This window comes from Schistocerca americana, chromosome X, assembly GCF_021461395.2.
Source record: "Schistocerca americana isolate TAMUIC-IGC-003095 chromosome X, iqSchAmer2.1, whole genome shotgun sequence".
Classification (NCBI taxonomy): Eukaryota; Metazoa; Arthropoda; class Insecta; order Orthoptera; family Acrididae; genus Schistocerca; species Schistocerca americana.
The window spans coordinates 546510060-546525799 of record NC_060130.1 but is presented as its reverse complement, the minus strand read 5'-3'; positions in this window follow the sequence as shown (position 1 = coordinate 546525799).

Below are 15740 nucleotides of genomic sequence, written 5' to 3'. Positions count from 1 at the left end.
AGGATCTGCAGCGAATTGACGCTTGGTGCAGGGAATGGCAACTGAATCTCAATGTAGACAAGTGTAATGTACTGCGAATACATAGAAAGAAAGATCCCTTATCATTTAGCTACAATATAGCAGGTCATCAACTGCAAGCAGTTAATTCCATAAATTATCTGGGAGTACGCATTAGGAGTGATTTAAAATGGAATGATCATATAAAGTTGATCGTCGGTAAAGCAGATGCCAGACTGAGATTCACTGGAAGAATCCTAAGGAAATGCAATCCGAAAACAAAGGAATTAGGTTACAGTGCGCTTGTTCGGCCACTGCTTGAATACTGCCCAGCAGTGTGGGATCCGTACCAGATAGGGTTGATAGAAGAGATAGAGAAGATCCAACGGAAAGCAGCGCGCTTCGTTACAGGATCATTTAGTATTCGCGAAAGCGTTGCGGAGATGATAGAAAAACTCCAGTGGAAGACTCTGCAGGAGAGACGCTCAGTAGCTCGGTACGGGCTTTTGTTGAAGTTTCGAGAACATACCTTCAACAAAAAAAAAAAAAAAAAAAATGGTTCAAATGGCTCTGAGCACCATGCGACTTAACTTCTGAGGTCATCAGTCACCTAGAACTTAGAACTAATTAAACCTAACTAACCTAAGGACATCACACACATCCATGCCCGAAGCAGGATTCGAACCTGCGACCGTAGGGGTCGCTCGACTCCAGACTGTAACGCCTAGAACCGCACGGCCACTCCGGCCGGCCAACATACCTTCACCGAGGAGTCAAGCAGTGTGTTGCTCCCTCCTACGTATATCTCGTGAAGGGACCATGAGGATAAAGCCAGAGAGATCAGAGCCCACACACAGGCATACCGACAATCCTTCTTTCCACGAACAATACGAGGCTGGAAAAGATGGGAGAACTGATAGAGGTACTCAAGGTATCCTCCGCCACACACAGTCAGGTGGCGTGCGGAGTATGGATGTAGATGTAGATGTAGAAGTGATGATAAACATTCATGCATTTTTAATTTTATGAATTTGCTAACGTTTTTCACCAGTATACAGGGTGCGGCGCTTAAATCCGGACAATTTTGAATTTGAATTTTCCGCCACTTCCTAGTTCCGCCGGAGGTCGCGACTGCCGTTCTTGAAAGCCAAAGGTATCTAGTAAACAGTCAGAACCTCAAAATGGCCGAGATGTTACGGACAAGCGCGGAGTACGACCGAAGAGCCGCGATTATCGATGGTTTCGGCCCTGGGCGTTCGCCCACTGAAGTATTTCGATTCTTCGTGTACCCGAGATCAACTGTTTACGATATTATGGACAAGTATAATACGTCGGAGAAGTCTGGAGTTCACGTCCTAGGTGTTGTGTCCAGTGACGGTGATGTCATACCGTCACATTTCTTTGTAAAGGGACAAACTGACACGAAAGAAGTTTATCTGCAGCTTTTGACGAATGTCGTGAAACCGTGGATGGTAACTGTAATCTCGGGGAGACAATATGTCTTTCAACAGGACGGTGCACCAGCTCATACGAGCTATTTAGTCCAAAACTGGCTCTCGGATGACGTTGACATGTTGTGGTCAAATGAGTTCTGGCCTGCGAATTGCCCGGATTTGAACGCCCTTGACTACTATGTTTGGAGCGTAGTCGAAAAAGTAGTCGACGCACCCTGAGTCGCATCTGTACTCACCGCTATCGAAGCAGCATTCGCGAATACGGACAGCGCTGTTATAAAGAGTGCGTGCGATCGCTTCAGGACAAGATTTGAGGCGCTCATTGCGGTGGAAGGGGTTACATCGAGTAATGTTACTCCTGAAAGATACCACTACTTATATGTAAAATGATTTCCATTTTCATTTGTAATTCGTTTTAATAAATTTGTTTTTAAAAAAAGTTTCTCATTCGTTCGGATTTAAGCGCAGCACCCTGCAGTCTTCAAACAGTACTCACACCTGTTTGCCGCAATTTTTTCAAAGTTCATGCAGATCAAGGTACTTGAATACTCAACACATGATTTTTATTCTTTTGTAAAGAGGTCTTAAATTCTGACAAAGCTACAGTCACGTTAATCCGCTTATTTTTAGGAGTAGATCGAAAATTTATTTTTACTATAGTCATATGTATTTACGAATTTTTCAGAAGTTTCTGAAAATTTGCATTGATCTTTTTTCACATTATTTATACATACTTTTCATAATGCACACTTTTGAAAGGCTGAATATCTGATGCTGTAAACGACTATAGCAGATTTACCATATGGTCCCCTGAATTTAATCTGCATTTATCCCATGCAACGCGCAGAACAATGAGAATATGTGATTTAATGCATCACAAATCGTGTAAAACTATTTCCCTTCTAAATTATCTATCGATTTCTCTAACAGTTATAATTCGCCCAGAAAAAATTAGTATTCCATTGTGTCCTTTTTATAGCAATACCGCAAATACACTGACGAGAAAAAAAAAATCACAATACCAAGAAGAAGACATGCGACATAAACGAAAGTTGATTGGCATATCACTACATCTGAACGACGATGTCTATTCCAACTTCGCGTCAATCGCGTAAGAGTAGCGCTAGTAGCCCTGCTATGAGGATACAAATCAGATTTGCTTTAAATAAACGCTGTAACGGAAGAATTGGAAATTTGTGGTAAGGACTATGGGACCAAACTGCTGAAGTCATCTGTCCCTAGGCTTACGCACTACTTAATCTAACTTAAACTAACTTACGCTAACGACAACACACACACCAATGCCCGAGGAAGGGCTCGAATCTCCGACGGGGGGAGCAGCGCGAAAGATGGCAAGACGCCTGAGACTGCACGGCTACCCCGCGCGGCTATACTCTATAACTGTCGTGAGCCTTAGTTACTTTTGAGACTGGACACGACACGTTGATATTAGTCAAGTATGCCTTTAAGGCGACAAAGACGACGTTATCAACACCTCACTGAGTTTGAACGAGGTCGTATAATATGGCTACGGGAAGCTGGATATATCTTCTGCGATACTACAGATAGACTTGGCAGGAATGTAGCCACTGTACATGATTGCTGGGAGCGGTGGTCGCGACAAGGTACGGTCGCAAGAAGATCGGGCTCTAAACGGCCACGTGGCACTACCGAGACCACGGCGTTCGGCATATGGCTGGTTCTGCCTCGGTGACATTGATGGTCGTCTGTTGGTTAGGAGGAGGCCAGTTGAGGACCTCCACTCAACCTGTTTGCGTACTAGATGCACAGTTATGGTCTGGGGTGCGATTTCGTATGACAGCAGAAGGACTCTCGTGGTTATCCCAAGCACCCTGACTGGAAATTTGCACGTCGGTCTGATAATTCGATCTGTCCTGCTGTCATTTGTCAACAGCACTCCAGGGGGTGTTTTCCAACAGGATAACGCTCGTTCAAATAGCTGTGTTGTAACCCAACATGCTCCACAGAGTGTCGGCATGTTGCCTTGGCCTGCTCGATCACCAGACCTGTCTCCAATCGAGCACATATGGGACACCATCGGACGACAACTTCAACATTAACCGTCCCTGTGTTGACCGGCCAAGTGCCCCAGGCATGGACTTGCATCCCAAAAACTGACATCCTGCACATGTACAGCACGATGCTGGCACGTTTGCATGATTGCGTGCAACATTCTTGTGGTTACATCGCTCATCGCTTATTGATGTATCAGCATTTAACATTTGCAATGACTTATCTCGTGCTTACATTAACCTGTGATCTTGTGATGTTAATCACGTAAATATGTTACCTAGAAATAAAGCATTCTCGAAATTTCAATATTCTTTTTTAATTATTTTTTGTGATGCGATTTTTTCCGTTAGTGTATACCCTCTATAAAAAATGTTATTAATGCGCATCCTTCTGTAGTGTTTTTTTACCATACCCAAGGAAAGATTTCGCAAGTAATAGAGAAGTATCTCGTACTTTGATGTTATTCAGTGGACGTATAATGATTCTGGAGGAAATATGCGTCTTCGAATGACGGCTCCAAATGTATAGCCGGCCGCGGTGGCAGAGCGGCTCTAGGCGCTTCAGTCTGTAACCGCGCGACTGCTACGGTCGCAGGTTCGAATCCTGCCTCGAGCATGGATGTGTGTGATGTCCTTAGGTTAGTTAGGTTTAAGTAGTTCTAAGCTATAGCGGGCTGATAACCTCAGATGTTAAGTCTCATAGTGCTCAGAGCCATCTGAACCATTTTTCCAAATGTATAACCTATTCTGCTACAGTCAGGTCACAAAAAAAGCTGTGTAACTTTCAGTAAAGTAACCTCAGTTACACTAACCCATAGAACAACATTAACAGAGTAGTAGAAAATCTATGTTCTTTGAAAATCTTCACGGTAAGAACCAACAGGAATTCCGTAACCACAGGTGATTAGAAATTCATGTACATCATTAACGATTAGTTCGAGGACTGCAGTAGATCCTCAAGATAATGGAATGTACTGTACTGTACTGTAAATAAATACGGTATAATTGCAACGAGTAAACCCTGTATTGTATAATGGTATGTAAAGCCTTGGTTCACAGAGAAATGCCAGAAAGATAACACACACACACGCACACACACACACACACACACACACACACACACACACACACACACACACACTGTAAACACTAGCGCAAACCAAAGATGACAGACGTGAGAAGTTATTAATAGTGAAGTTAGTAATCAATGGGTCTCCTTGTTTTATGACCAGAGAGAGAGCAGGATTCCATGGAGAATTTCAACAAAAAACCATCTATATTTATAAGGTTACTTGCTAATATAGTTTCAATTCTTCCGTGATAACACTATCCCAATAGCTGGAACTGCATGATAGAATTTCTGTGTTGTTATATTCCATAGGATGACCTGTGCCAGGAAAATGTTCTGCAATAGCGAATTTGATTGGCTCATGTAAATGTGTCCGCCACAGCCTTAATAGTCTCATCAAAATATGTCATACCATAACTACAAGGAATGTGTGCACCTCCTTAGCTGCATGGTAATGTGCTTGCCTCACATGCACTGGGCCTGGTTTCGGTTCCCGGCCGGGTTGGAGATTTTTCTCCGCTCGGGGACCGGCACGCGAGTCGCCCTATGTGGCGTCTACTGCAATAAGATTCGCACTCGGCGGCCGAATTTTCCTGGATGGGGCCTTCTGGCCAGCAATTCCATACGATCATTTCATTTCATTTTTGCAGGAAATACAGTAGACAACCGCCTTATCCAAACAAAGATAATCCTTCATGGAACCTAAAAGGACCCTGATTTTAGATGGTTGTGGAAAAACATATTTGATGTTATGTTTCCATAAAAGACTACAAATACTGGTCGAAATCAGCAAAGAAGGCGACATCAGGTTCAAATCATCCAATTAAGATGATCTCAAGGTCCAGTCAACCAAGGAGAACAACTTCAAGATCAAACCAATCAACAGTATGACCCCAGGTTCTAATCACTCAACGATGGCGATCGTAGGGACGAATCACACAATTAGGACAACCTCAGAATCGATTCACCCAACCAGGGCGACCTCAGCGTTGTATCACTAATCGAGAGTGACCTCAGCACCAACAAGATCGACCTCAGGGTCAGACACCCATTGAGTGTGGTCTAGAGGTCCAATTACCCAACGATAGCTACTTCAATGTTGAATCATACATGAGTCGACTCACACAAAGAGGTCGACATCAATTGCATCACCCAACCAAAGCCACCTCAGAGTCATGTAACATATTGAGGACGACTTCAGTGTCAGTCACACAACAATGTTGACTTTATCGTCGAATCACCCAATGGAGACGACCTCAGAGTCGAATCACTCAAAAAGGCGAACCTAAGGGACCAGTGCTTCCAACAAAGGCCACCTCAATGTAGAATCATGGAAAGGGAGTAACCTCAGGGTCAAATCACCCAATGTGAGCGACCTCAGGATCTAACCACCTAAAGAAGGTGATCTCATGGTTCTATTACCTACTGAAGGTGACCTCAGTGAACAATAATCCGAGAAAGACGACCTCACAGACAAATAATTGAACAAAGGTGTTGCCCCAGGTCGAATAGCCTAACAATGGCGACCTCAGGTCCATGTCATTCATTGATTGTGACGTCAGGGTCCAGAGACACAAGGGAGACTTCAGAGTCAGGTCATCCAACGAGGGTGACTGAAGCTGAAATCATTCAATGAGAGTCACCTCTGGTGTCGAACCATCCAATGAAGGGCGACCTCATGATCGAATCACTTAATGAGAGTGGCCACAGGGTCCAGTCATCCAACAAGGTTGACCTCAGGATCAAACCACCCAACAGGGGTGAAATCAAGCTTGAATCACTCAATGAGCATGACTTCATGCTCCAGTCACCCCGTGAGGTGGACATCAGACTGAAATCAATCAACAAACGTGACTTCAGAGTCGTTTCACTAAATGAGGATGACTTCATGGTCCAATCACCCAATGAAGGCACCTTTAGGTTTGAATCATGCAATGGAGGCAACCTCAGTGACCAGTCTCCCAACAAAGGCAACCTCAGGCTTAATCATGCATATGGCGACTTCTGGTTCAAACCACCTTATGAGAGAGACTTCATATTCAAATCACACAATAACAGTAACCTCAGAGTCGAATCACCCAATGATAGCAACCTCAGAATTGAACCATTTTATGAGGGTTACCTGAGGTTCAAATCATCCAATCACAATAACCTCAAAGTCAAGTCATCTAATGATGGTGACCTTGGGTTTGAGTCAACCAATTATGGTGACCTCATGGTCGAAAGATGAAATAAGGACGACATCAGGGTCAAACAACCCAAAGCGTCAGCCACAGGGTTCATTCACACAATGGAGGTGGCCTCATCCACCTATCAAGGGTGATCTCAATGTCCAGTCATGCAACTGTGGTGATATTAAAGTCGAATAGCGCAGCTGAGTGGACCTCAGGAATGAATCACCCAATGCAGTCAGCTTCAGGGTCGATTAACGAAACAGGGGTCCAATTACCCATTGAGGGCGACCTCAGCTTCCAGCCACCAAATGAAGCTGATCTTTTCATCCAATTACTTAACAAAGGTGGCCTCAGGAAACAATCACTCAATGAAGATGAACTCAGAGTCGAATCATCTAATGAGGGTGGTCTGTGAGTCGAATTACTCAGATTTGAACCAGCAAATGAGGGTGACCTTATGGTCCAGACACCAAATTGGGATGAATTAAGGATCCAATCACACTTTGAGGGTGACCTCAGGTTTCAATCACACAAGCAGGACAACTTCAGGGTCCAGTCATCCAAGGAGAGGAATTCAGTTCCCAATTACATTAGGAGGCCAATCTCCAGCTTAAATCACACAGAAATGATGACCTCAGGATTGAATCACCCCTGGGTCAAAACACCGAACAAGAGTGACCTCAGAGCCCAGTCACCCCATGAAGGCAACCTCAGTGTGCATCAACCGGTCAAAGGCGACTTCAGAGTCCAGTACTCAACGTAGGAGACCTTAGCATCCAGTAACGTAATGGGAGGGGATCTGAGATTCCAATAACGAATAATGGTGACCTCAGGATGGAATCACCCACCCAGGGTGACTTAAGGATCCTGTCACATGTTGAGGGTGACCTCAGAGTCCAGTTACCAATGAAGTGCGACATCTAGGTCAACCATGTAGTGTGGGTGGCCTGAGGTTCCAACTGACCAATAAGCACGAAACCAGGTTTCTGTCACCCAATGAGAGCGACCACAGGATCGAATCACACATCTAGGGCGATCTCAGGGACAAATCATACAAAGAGAGTGACCTTAGGGTCGAATCACCCATCTTGGGAAACTTAAGGGTTGAGTCACAAATCGAGGGTGACTGTAGGGTACAGTTATCATTTCAGTGCAATTTCAAGGTCAATCAAATGATGTGGTGGGCTGAGGGTGCAGTCAGCCAATGAGGGTGGACCTACAACCACCAAACGAAAGAGAACTCATGGTCCAGTCACATAACGAGGGGTACAATCACCGAATGAGGCGTCGGTCTGGAGAGAAACTTCGGAATTAAAACACATACACACACACACACGCACACACACACACACACACACACACAGACACTGTTAACTGTAACGCCATCACAAAGCAGACAGACATCAAATGGCTCTGAGCACTGTGGGACTTAAAATCTGAGGTCATTAGTCCCCTAGACTTAGAACTACTTAAACCTGATTAACCTAAGGACATCACACACAGACATGCCCGAGGCAGGATTCGAACCTGCGACCATAGCAGCAGCGCGGTTCCGGACTGAAGCCCCTATAACTGCTCGGACACAATGGCTGGCTAGACAGACATCAGTAGTTATCGCTAGTGAAGTTAATAATCAATAGATTACATAGCACGAACTCTGTTCCTCTGGTTCTTGACAAGAGACAGAGAGAGAGAGCAGGATTCTATGCATAATTTAAACAAAAACCACCATCTTTATTGATAAGGCTACTTGCTGATTTAATTTCAACAGATTACTTGATAACACTATTCCAATAGCTGGAAGTGCATGCCAGACTCTGTGTTTGTATGTTCCATAGAATGACCAGTGTGAAGACAGTGCTCTGCAATGATAGATTTTCTTGGCTGTTGTAAAAGTGTGTGACATTTATGCTGAGTACCACTCTTCCACAGTCCTGATAGTCTGACCAGTATGTGATATGCCACAACTGCAAGAAATAAGGCAGTCATCCACTCTACACAAATGAAGATCATCCTTTATGGAGCCTCCAAGGACCCTGATTTTAGATGGTGGTCAAAAAACATGTTTCAATTATAATTCCATGGAATACAACCAGTCATTTTTGAAATCACCCAATGAAGTTGATTCACCCAACCATGGGGACCTCAGTGTTGAACCACACATCAAGAGCAACCTCAGCATTGAGTCTCCGAATGAGATTGACCTCACAATCAAACCACTCAATGAAGGTGTACTCAGGGTCGAATCACCAAACAAGTGTAACCTCAGGGTCCAATGAGCCATAGGGGATGAGCTCAAGGTAGATTCACCCAATGAGGGTGACATCAGTCTTGAATTACACACAAGGTCGAAAGCTGAGCCAAATCACGCAATGAAGTTGCCACCAGAGAAATAACCCAACCAGAGTAACTCTGGTTCGAATCATGCAATGAGGGGGACCTCAGGGCCAAATTAATATGTGAGGTCGACCTCAGATTCGAATCATGTTCTGACGGCGACCTCCAGGTCGAATTACCCAACCAGCTTTACCTCAGGGTCGAATCACCCGACAAGGAAGATATCAGGGTCGAATCACCCAACAAGACGACCTCATGATCAATTACCCAATGCAGGCAGCCCCTCATCCAGTCACCAACTAATGACAAACTCAAGTTCCAATCACCTAACAAAGGTGACATCAGGATCCATTCAACCAATGAGGGCAGCCTCTACATCCAATGACTCAACTCGGGTGACCTCAGGGTCCATAATCCAGTGTGAGCAAACTGAGTGTCCAGTTACTCCACAGTGGCGAAGTAAGCTCAAATCACACTACGCGAAAACCACGGGGTGCACTCAGCCAATGAAGATGACATAGTCCAGTCACCCAACGATTGCCACCTCAGGGTCAATACACCCAAAAACTGTGACCTTATTTCCAGTCACCCAGCGAGGGTGACCTCAGGATCATGTCACACATGAATTTGACCATAAGTTCTAATGTTAGTTGAATCCTCACTGACAAATCACCTAATGAAGGTGGCCTAGGGGTCCAATTACCCAGTAAGGAAGAACTCAGGTTAGAATGACGATTTGAGTGTGACCTCAGGTCAAATCACCCAATGAGGGCGACTTCAGTGTCGAATCATAGAACGAAGACGACCTCAGAATTGAATCAACCTATTGAGGGCGATCTCATACTCGAATCACCCAACCTTGGCAATCTCACGGTTGCATCACTCATTGGGTGCTATCTCAGTTTAAAATTACCTACTGAGGCCACCATCTGGGTGAATTCAAGAAGTAACGTCGACCACAGGCTCCGTCATAGCAGATCGATATCAGGGTAAAATGGCACAAAACTGACATCAGGATTGAGTCACTCAAAGAGGTCCATAACCTCAGGTCTGAAGAACACAATGATGGTGAACTCAGTATCAAATCACTCAACAAAGGTGACCTCAGGGATGGATCATGCAACAGGGGCCCGTCAATGTCGTATAATTTGTTGAGGCCTACCTGAGTATCAAATCACCAAAAGAAGACAACCTCATGGGCCAAATACCCTAAAAGGACTACCTCATGGTCCCATAAAGGTCACATCAGGGTAAAATGACCCACTGAGGGCAACTTCTAGGTCGAATCGCCCAACAAGAAAAATCATACGGTCGAATCACCATTTAATGGTAACTTCAGACTCAAATCACCAAATGAAGATACCCTCAGTGTCCAATCACCAAACAGGAGCGGCCTGAGTATCCAGTCACAAAAGAAGGCCACCTCAGTGCCGAATCACCCGATTAGCAAGGCCTCAGGGTCAATGCATCCCATGTGGATTACTACATGGTCAAATCATGCAATGGGGGCCGTATGAGGGTCAAATCAAACAATGAGGGCGACCTCAGTTTCTGATCACCCAGTGGGGTGACCTCACGGATGAATCACCCAATGAAGATGAACTCACATACCAGTCATCAACAAAAACAGGCTTTGTGTCCATACACCCAATGAGGGGTACATCAGGGTTAAATCACCCAATGAGAACAACCTCAGGATCAAATCACTCAAAGAGGGCGTCTTCAGCGTCCAGTCACACAACATGGTCGACATCAGTATCCAGTCGTGGCAGTCAAGGAGGATGACTTGAGTTTCGAAGCCCCAATGCAGGTGATGATGCATCCATTTTCCCTGTGAAGGCGATCACAGGATCCAGTCACCCAACAAGGACGACCACAGGGTCTCATCAGCTAACAAGCGGGATCTTGGAATCGAATCACACCATGAGGGCGACATCAGTGCTGAATTGTGCAATGAGGACTGCCTCATGATCGAGTCATCCTATGAGGGTGACTTCAGAGTAGAATGACATATGCAGGATGATCTCTGGATGGAATGACCACAGTATTAAATCACCCAACCAGCATGTCTAAAATTTCGAAACACACATCGAGGGAAAGCTCAGGTTTCAGTCACCCATCAAGAATGACCTGATGGTCCAATTCTCCAACGAATGTGACCTGTGTATTGACTCAGGTAATGAGGGCAACATCAGCATCGTATCACACAATGAGGGTGTGCTCAGCATCGAATAATTCAACGAAAATGACCTCATGGTTCAATTAGCCAACAAGAGGACCTCACTACATAATCACACAATGAATGTGACCTCTGTGTAAATCACCCATCGGGGGCGAACTCAGAGTTGAATCATACAATGAGAGCAACCTCTGTTTGTTATAATCTAATGAAAGTGGTCTCATGGTTTAATTAAACAAGGCGGTTGACCTCTGGTTCGAGTAACCCAATGGGGGTAACCTCAGGATGCAATCACTCAATGGAGATGACCTGAGGCTTGAATGAATGAATAAATGAGGTTGTGCCAAGTTTATAGTCCCCAACAAGGGCAATTTAACGGTCCAGTCACCCAACGACAATAAACTCTGGTTCAAATGACCTCAGATCGAATCACTGAATGAAGGTGACCACAGTGTGCAGTCACCCACTGAACGCTACCTCATTGCGTAATAATCCAATGAAGGTGCCCCCTGGATGCTGTCACCCAATGAGGGTGACCTCAGAGTCTAATCAGTCAATGACTGGAACCTAAAGGCTGTATACAACATCAGGACGACCTTAGGCACAAATAATGCAATGAGGGTGATCTCAGGGTCGAATCACCCAAAATGGTGACATCAGAGTTGAATGATCTAATGAGCGCGACCTCCTCAATGGGGAGGCATCGAGGTCGATCACCAATGAGAGCATTGATTTACCGAACAGGAGTGACCTCAGGGTTTAATCACATAGTTAATGTGAGCTAAAGATCGAACTACCCATTGACGCCGATTTAGTGTCGATCTGCCCAATGAAGGCAACCTCAGGATCGAATTAGTCAAGGAGGGTGATCTCAGATTCAAAGACCCAATTAGGGAGCCTTGGGATCCAGTCACCTACTGAAGACGATCCCTGGATACAAATACGCAACAAGGGTGATGTGAGCCTCAAAATACCCAGCAAAGGTGACCTCATGTATTAATCATCAATGTGGGTGACCTCAGGATCGAATAACCCAATGAAGGCGACCTCAGTGTTCAGTCACCCAGCGAAGTTGGGATCAGAGTCCAATCATCCAACGAGATGGGGTTCAGGCCCAAAGCACCCTACAAGGGCGACCTCAGAGTTGAATTAGCCAATGATGGCGACCTCAGGGACGAGAAACTCAATTAGAGTGACCTCATGGCCGAATCACCAATGAGGGAGGCCTCTGTGTGGCATCACCTAACGATGGCATTGCAGTGCTGATAATGATTAAGCAGCCACTTATACTATATGAATATAACACATTTATAATGGGGAAAAGGGGATAAGAGGTGGCATATGAGGTTACAGCAAATAATAAATATTTGTGAGACTATGATCCTAAGAAAGAATGATATTATCTTATGTATTTCGATGCAAATAATTTATATGGGTGGGCATAGTTACAGCATGTATCATAATGTGATCTTAGATGGGAAGTAAACATAAATTTATTGGTTAAAAACAATCTGAAGCCTAATACAGAATCAGAAGCTTCAGTACTGCCACACGACGCTGTGGCACATTATGCTTACTACCTGAGCCCCCATTTTACTGTTACTCGCTCCTGTGAACCGGAACGCGTTATGCAGATCTTGGTGCCTCTCGCGTCCATCTAGGAAAGGTAATGATTTTACTGTTTTATATTTCTAATTTTTACTGAGTTTAACGAAGGCGATTTTGGTCTGATATATTCGACGATGCCCTTTGGCTACACTGACTAAAGGATTCTTAAGAAATACCAAATTAAGGTATTTGCTGTGTTTATATTTTCAATAGGTGATCTGTTTATACATTCTTATAGGTTATCCAAGTCTGCACAACGCGATCGCGATTCTCTGTTTTCTATTTAGATAACCCAAAGATACCTAAATAAGGCGAAACGCGTCGTTGAAAAATAAAAAAAACTAAAATCGCAACCAAGACTGTTTTTAACCGATACTGTTAAGCACTGGTTCGCTGTTATGCCACATATTGACTGGAAGGAAATATAAATGTTAATGGGAAAAAGATACCAGATGATTCAACTGTTGTATATATACTTGAAGTTAATTTGGAATTTCGAAAGGAGCCACTTGATAACCAAAGAGTCTACCTCTAGCACCCGAGAATAAGTATAGACTGTTAACTACATGAAATAATACATACGAATAAGTGATGCATTATGGAAATTTAAAACAAAATATATGAAATTAGGATTAATTTTATCTAGAATACATAGAGTATGAAAATTCAGTGAATCTAATTGGTTACAATAATAAACTTATTTACATTGGTATCTGTATAACGGGGATGTCAAAGGAGTTTATGTTTAACTGCCATTACAATGGTAATGAAGTCTACATATGACTGAAATACTGAGATGTGTTGTGAAGTTACTGATAATTATATATTCAATATAACATATGGTGATGTATATGCAGGTAAGAAGGATAATATGCCGGAACACTTTCATACATGTGATACTCATATGTTATTTAGTTCTAGACTCACATAATTCTTTTCCTTTCAGCATAATTTACATGAGAGAAGTGAGTTAAGGTTCCCTAATTTTGATGAATGGAAGGAGGAGAGTGGCTCACGACATGTTGCCTTCCCTCATTTGCTCATGTTATATCGTATTATACTTTCTGCTAAGAGCTAATCTACACTCCTGGAAATTGAAATAAGAACACCGTGAATTCATTGTCCCAGGAAGCGGAAACTTTATTGACACATTCCTGGGGTCAGATATATCACATGATCACACTGACAGAACCACAGGCACATAGACACAGGCAACAGAGCATGCACAATGTCGGCACTAGTACAGTGTATATCCACCTTTGGCAGCAATGCAGGCTGCTATTCTCCCATGGAGACGATCGTAGAGATGCTGGATGTAGTCCTGTGGAACGGCTTGCCATGCCATTTCCACCTGGCGCCTCAGTTGGACCAGCGTTCGTGCTGGACGTGCAGACCGCGTGAGACGACGCTTCATCCAGTCCCAAACATGCTCAATGGGGGACAGATCCGGAGATCTTGCTGGCCAGGGTAGTTGACTTACACCTTCTAGAGCACGTTGGGTGGCACGGGATGCATGCAGACGTGCATTGTCCTGTTGGAACAGCAAGTTCCCTTGCCGGTCTAGGAATGGTAGAACGATGGGTTCGATGACGGTTTGGATGTACCGTGCACTATTCAGTGTCTCCTCGACGATCACCAGTGGTGTACGGCCAGTGTAGGAGATCGCTCCCCACACCATGATGCCGGGTGTTGGCCCTGTGTGCCTCGGTCGTATGCAGTCCTGATTGTGGCGCTCACCTGCACGGCGCCAAACACGCATACGACCATCATTGGCACCAAGGCAGAAGCGACTCTCATCGCTGAAGACGACACGTCTCCATTCGTCCCTCCATTCACGCCTGTCGCGACACCACTGGAGGCGGGCTGCACGATGTTGGGGCGTGAGCGGCAGACGGCCTAACGGTGTGCGGGACCGTAGCCCAGCTTCATGGAGACGGTTGCGAATGGTCCTCGCCGATACCCCAGGAGCAACAGTGTCCCTAATTTGCTGGGAAGTGGCGGTGCAGTCCCCTACGGCACTGCTTAGGATCCTACGGTCTTGGCGTGCATCCGTGCGTCGCTGAGGTCCGGTCCCAGGTCGACGGGCACGTGCACCTTCCGCCGACCACTGGCGACATCGATGTACTGTGGAGACCTCACGCCCCACGTGTTGAGCAATTCGGCGGTACGTCCACCCGGCCTCCCGCATGCCCACTATACGCCCTCGCTCAAAGTCCGTCAACTGCACATACGGTTCACGTCCACGCTGTCGCGGCATGCTACCAGTGTTAAAGACTGCGATGGAGCTCCGTATGCCACGGCAAACTGGCGGACACTGACGGCGGCGGTGCACAAATGCTGCGCAGCTAGCGCCATTCGACGGCCAACACCGCGGTTCCTGGTGTGTCCGCTGTGCCGTGCGTGTGATCATTGCTTGTACAGCCCTCTCGCAGTGTCCGGAGCAAGTATGGTGGGTCTGACACACCGGTGTCAATGTGTTCTTTTTTCCATTTCCAGGAGTGTGTAACCGACAGTCAAATAGAACAAAGCAAATAAACAGTTTTTGTTTCAAAAGTAATCACCTTATCTGTTAATAAACTTACCCCGCTGTGAGACAAGATGGTCAGTGCCTTCACAAAAAAAACTTGCAATTATCTATGGAACTATGATTGTATCCAGGTGTGCAGCTCTTCAGCCAAAGCAAATCGACGACCACGAATGTCTTCTATTAGGAGTCCAAACATGTGGAAATCTCATGGGGACAGATCGGGAATCTATGGAGGATGTGTAAGGGCTTTCCATCGAATCTTCTGTGCCATACCCAAAACAACCATAACAACATGTGGGGCACAGTCTCTCTTGTAGCACTTGATAAAGACAACGAGTCACGTTGTCAAAATATTGTGCATG